The sequence below is a fragment of the Piliocolobus tephrosceles genome, chromosome 6 (assembly GCF_002776525.5).
Source record: "Piliocolobus tephrosceles isolate RC106 chromosome 6, ASM277652v3, whole genome shotgun sequence".
Lineage (NCBI taxonomy): Eukaryota > Metazoa > Chordata > Mammalia > Primates > Cercopithecidae > Piliocolobus > Piliocolobus tephrosceles.
The window spans coordinates 145,877,701-145,882,582 of NC_045439.1; the positions used below are offsets into that span (position 1 = coordinate 145,877,701).

General features: G+C 57.1%; 1 long non-coding RNA gene across 1 annotated transcript; it reads left to right on the forward strand.

Annotated features, from left to right (window-relative positions):
- The first annotated feature begins 1,379 nt into the window (after positions 1-1,379).
- Positions 1,380-4,397, forward strand: LOC111531155. The gene is made up of 2 exons (XR_002728156.2): positions 1,380-1,947; positions 3,888-4,397. It is a non-coding gene; the product is annotated as an uncharacterized LOC111531155 (long non-coding RNA).
- The last annotated feature ends 485 nt before the right edge of the window (positions 4,398-4,882 follow it).

Consider the following 4,882-nt stretch of genomic DNA (forward strand, 5'->3'; position numbering starts at 1 on the left):
TTTTTTGAGACGAAGTCTTGCTCTGTCACCCAGGCTGGAGTGCAGTGGTGCAATCTTGGCTCACTGCAACCTCCGCCTTCTAGGTTCAAGGATTCTGCTGCCTCAGCCTCCCGAGTAGCTGGGATTACAGGTGCACATCACCACGCCCGGCTAATTTTTGTATTTTTGGTAGAGATGGGTTTCACCATGTTGGCCAGGCTGGTCTCGAACCCCTGACCTCAAGTGATCCGCCCACCTCAGCCTCCCAAACTGTTTGTATTACAGGCATGAGCCACTGTACCCAGCCAGAACCCTCTTTTTTTTTGCTGTTTTTTTTTTTGTTTGAGACGGAGTCTTGCTGTGTCTCCTGGGCTGGAGTGCAGTGGCCGGATCTCAGCTCACTGCAAGCTCCGCCTCCCGGGTTCACGCCATTCTCCTGCCTCAGCCTCTGGAGTAGCTGGGACTATAGGCGCCCGCCACCTCGCCCGGCTAGTTTTTTGTATTTTTAGTAGAGACGGGGTTTCACCGTGTTAGCCAGGATGGTCTCGATCTCCTGACCTCATGATCCGCCCGTCTCGGCCTCCCAAAGTGCTGGGATTACAGGCTTGAGCCACCGCGCCCGGCCTTTTTTTTTTTTTTTTTTAAAGAATTTTATCTCCTGCAGTACAGGTTGAACTTTGCTGCAGAATTCCCTAACTACTAGAACAAGAGGATCTCTTCATGGCCTCTGTTAGCTGAGAGGGCTAATGGGAAGCTGTGCATTTTTGATGACCCTTCAGACTCCTGTCTTCCTCCAGAAGCAGATGTGGGGGAGGGGTCCCGTTGAGTAGAGCGCATCCTAATTCTGTTCTTCGCACTGTCCCAGGAGGTTTGGAGGGCTCCTGCTTCCTTCTCCCCATGTGGCCTAGGCTCCCCTCACACCTACCATAGTCAGTTGAGCGCTCAGGGTCTTTGTCCCCCGACTGTGAGTATAAAGCTTAGCTTGCCTCTGAAGGGGTCACTTTCTTACTTAGAGAAAACAGACTGCAGCCTCTGTCTTTGCACATAATGAGTGCCTAATACATATTAGTTAAACAAACACTGCCCTGTTGCTCCCTGCTCCCAGAAGGCTTGGCTGAAGCAGCCTGGGACACCCCTGCCCCTTCTGTCTTCTCCCAAGCCAGCCCATCTGGTCCTAGGCTGCTTCCTCTTTCCTGGGAAAAGGCCCCAGGCTTCCCTGGCAGGGACAGAATAGGGTTCCGGTGAGTCAGGGCAACGGGAAGCCACAGCTTAGATCCCTGGAAGCCAAGCAAGACCTGGAATGGAGAGCGGAGCGGAGGCCCTCAGGACTTTGGCCCTAAGCCTGGGGGAGGGCCAGAGGGGGGTGGGGTGTGGGAGCAGCTGTGTGGGCAGGGGCCAAGATGAATGAGCTACTCCTGGAGCGGTCACTGGAAATAGGAGGAGTGGCCACAGGCAGTGACGCTGGGACCAGAGCAGGAGGCCTGTAAACAAGGAAGCCACCTGGGGGAGACGCAGGGCGGTCACTGGTCCTGGGGAGCAGGTGCTTCCTGAGGCCCGCCCTGGAGAGGGCCCTGGGGGCCGCCCCGCCGAGTCTGCAGCAGGCGCTAGGAGGCGCCGTCTACCGGCTTCCAGAGCCCACCGCTCCCTACCCTGGCTCCCGGGGGTGTGGCCGCGGGAGGGTGTGCCGGCCCAGAGTCCCAGGCCCTGCCGGCCCGGCCTCTCCCTCCCTTCTGTCACCGCAGCCGACTGGCCAAGGGCACCAGCCCTGGAGAGGGCTCGGGGCTCAGCCTGGCCTGCTCTGGTGTGAGCTCATTCCCCGACACCACCAGTTCCAGTTCCTGCCCCTCCCCCAAAGGCTCGGGTCGCAGGCTGGGGCCTGGCACCCACCCCAAAGTTTGGGAGGGGGCTCGGAGGCCATCAGGCTCCAGGCCGCCGTTGGCTCTGCCCCCTGGCGCCAGGGAAACAAAGGTTAGGGGCCCAGAGGGAGTTATCTGGCCCCATCCCCACCGGGTGGGGGAAGGGGGACAAGAGGGGGCGCAGTTCCCCTCCACTCCCCCAGCCGTACTGATTCTTCGAGACACTTTCACAGGCGGAAATTCCCAGAGGTCAGAGGAGGGAAACGGTTAATTCCTTTTATTCAATGGGTTCCCCCCTACACGCCTCCCCCCAACTTCCTCCCTCCACTTCCCGCCCCCCCCTGTGTGAACAGGAAGTGGAGAGGAAAAGGCTCTGAGCGGAGCAGCTGGGAGCAGGAGGCAGGAGTGGGCGGCGGGCTTGGTGCCAGCCCTGCCCCTCATGCTTAGTTGCCGCAGGGCCAGGCCAACCGCGGCCTGGGAAAGAACCTGCAGCCCCGCTGGCGAGTGACAGTTGAGCCGGGAAACAGCAATGTCCATGCCCCCTTTCCTTAACCTGCTCCCAGGTTACAGGCTGCTGTCCTCAGGGTGCCAGACATCTTCTGCTCAAGAGCCAGCTGCCCTGGCCACCGCAGCCCCACCTCCACCACCAGGCTGGGCATCCCGAGGCTGGCAGGCATCTCTTCAGGCAGCCGCCAGTCCTGGCACTGGCTCCCTCACTCAGCCCCTTGGCCCTGCCAGCCCTTTGAAGCTCATGCAGTGCTTCCTGTTTGGGGCGGGCGATGCCAGGGCCCCTCCCCCACCATTGTTCTGGAGAGACCATAGGTCCATCTGTTGCCCCATGGTGGGGCCCCTAGGCAGTGCCACACGGGAGCAGCACCACAAAGGACCCTGCTGGCAGCTTTGCTTATGTGGGGTGAGACTGGGCCCTGTAGCAGGTTGAGGGTGAATGGTGGTCAGAGGCAGGCCTGGGGCGGGCAGTGGGACAGGATGCTAGAAAGTTCTGGTGTTTGGGCAGCTGGAGCCCTCAGCTTTTTCCTCCGCCTGGAGCATGGAGATGATGATATTCAGGGAGCCATGCATGCTGAAGCCACCAGGAGAGGGCCACCATTCTCATGCCTGGATTCCCAAAAGGAAAACTGAGGCAGAGGGGCAAACTTTGGTCTAGGATGGCCAATAAAAGGGCCACAAAATAGGGTTGTCATTTCAAGGGGATTGGCCCCTCTCCAAATGCCCGGTAACTGGGTGCTTTCCTCTCCCTGAGCAGCTTTACCGTGGCTCAGCTTTCACCTTGAACCAGCCCTTACTGAGCCATCAGAAACCATACTGTGAGGTCAGGAGAGGTTGCACGGCCTTAGTTTGGTGGCCAGCAACCCATGTCCACTGAGAATAAGCTTGGGCAGAGAAAAGGGAAAGGGGCACTGGTCTGGCCCCCAGGAAGGTGGCTGCTGCTTCTGGTTCCCAGGCTGTTGTGACCAAAGGTCTGTTTGTGTTTGCCAGGTGCAGAGCAGGTGCCTGCAGCTCCCCTTCCCTCCATGGCATGATCTCCCGGTTCTGACCCTTGACCTGCTCCCTCCCGGCATCCCCATAGGGCTGGAAGGTGAACCCCACTTCCCTCACCAGGTCCTCTGATTTCTCTTCCCAGGCCAGGACCTAAACTGTTCACAACTCCCAGCAGGCCAGAGCTGCAGAGACCTCAGATAGAGACTGTAAAGTGCTGTGGAAGCCTTGTTCAAATAAAAACGTTCATGAATGTCCAGTACTTGAAATTGATATGCTGAGATTCTCCAATGGAAACTGGGCTGGAGGCACCCACACCCCTGTTCACTCAGCCTGTTCTCCTCTCCTATCTCAATCTCTCTCTCTCTCTCTTTTTTTTTTTTTTTTAATAGAAACAACACCTTGCTGTATTGCCTAGGCTGGTGTGCAGTGGCACGATCATAGCTCACTGCAGCCTTGAATTCCTGGGCTCAAGTGATCCTCCCACTCCAGGCTCCTGAGTAGCAAGGACTATAGACGCCACACCTGGCTAGTTTTTATTTTTATTTTTTGTAGTGATGGGGGTCTTGCTAGGTTGCCCAGGCTGGTCTTGAACTCCTGACTTCAAGCAGTCCTCCCACCTCAGCCTCCTAGAGTGTTGGGATTACAGGCATGAGCCACTGTGCCTGGCCCCCTATCCCAATATCTATAAGATGCCAGGATGCCCAGGAGCCCAATTTGAAAGACACCGTGCCGCTGACCCACCTCCTGACTTCACAGCTGCTGAATTGCAGAAGACAAATTGGTAGCTAACAGGAGGCTCCATCCTGGATCCTGCCCCTGGCCATGAGATTCAGCCTTGATTAATGGTGTTCCCATGCTGGTTGTGAGCAGGGCATCATCCTAGGTCCTTCTTTATACTCGTTTTCCATCTCCAGCCAAAATGGGTTGAACTGAGGAACAAGGACATACTCTGTAAAAGGGCAAGTGCAAGTCTCTGCTCTGCCCCTACCGGCCATCAGGCTAATCAAGCCCTTAGAACCTCAATTTCTTCTCCTGTAAAATGGGAATAACTGTTACAGACCTGGAAAGGCTCTCGCGAGGCTGAAATGAGAGCGGTGCCGCCCATCTGTCAAGGTAGCCCGGGGCCTGGCGCCCAAGCAGCCCCAGGCACTTGCCCTCTTCCTTTCCACTCTGTGTCTCCTTTCTGTAGGCGTGGGACCCTGAGACCTGTCCCAGCACTTCCCTCACAAGGCCCTCTGACTTCTTCAGATATCAGCGTGGGATTGGAAGAAAGAAGCTTGCTTGAGTAGGTTTTTCTGGTTTCTTGAGGAATGGCAATTCCAATGAAAAGAGGTTCCGGATGAGAATGAGAGGAAGCCCGCGGGCATGCAGAATATGGCCACAGGTGGGACAAGAGTGCTTCCTTGGGATGGGGGCTTGGTTCCCTGAAGGAAAGGAGACAGGGCACTACTGCAGCGCCAGGAGTCTCATAGGACAGGCCGAGGGGGCTGGGCAGACACCATGCTGGCCGCTGATCAGGCATGACTCCTCTGCCAGCTTGCCCTCGC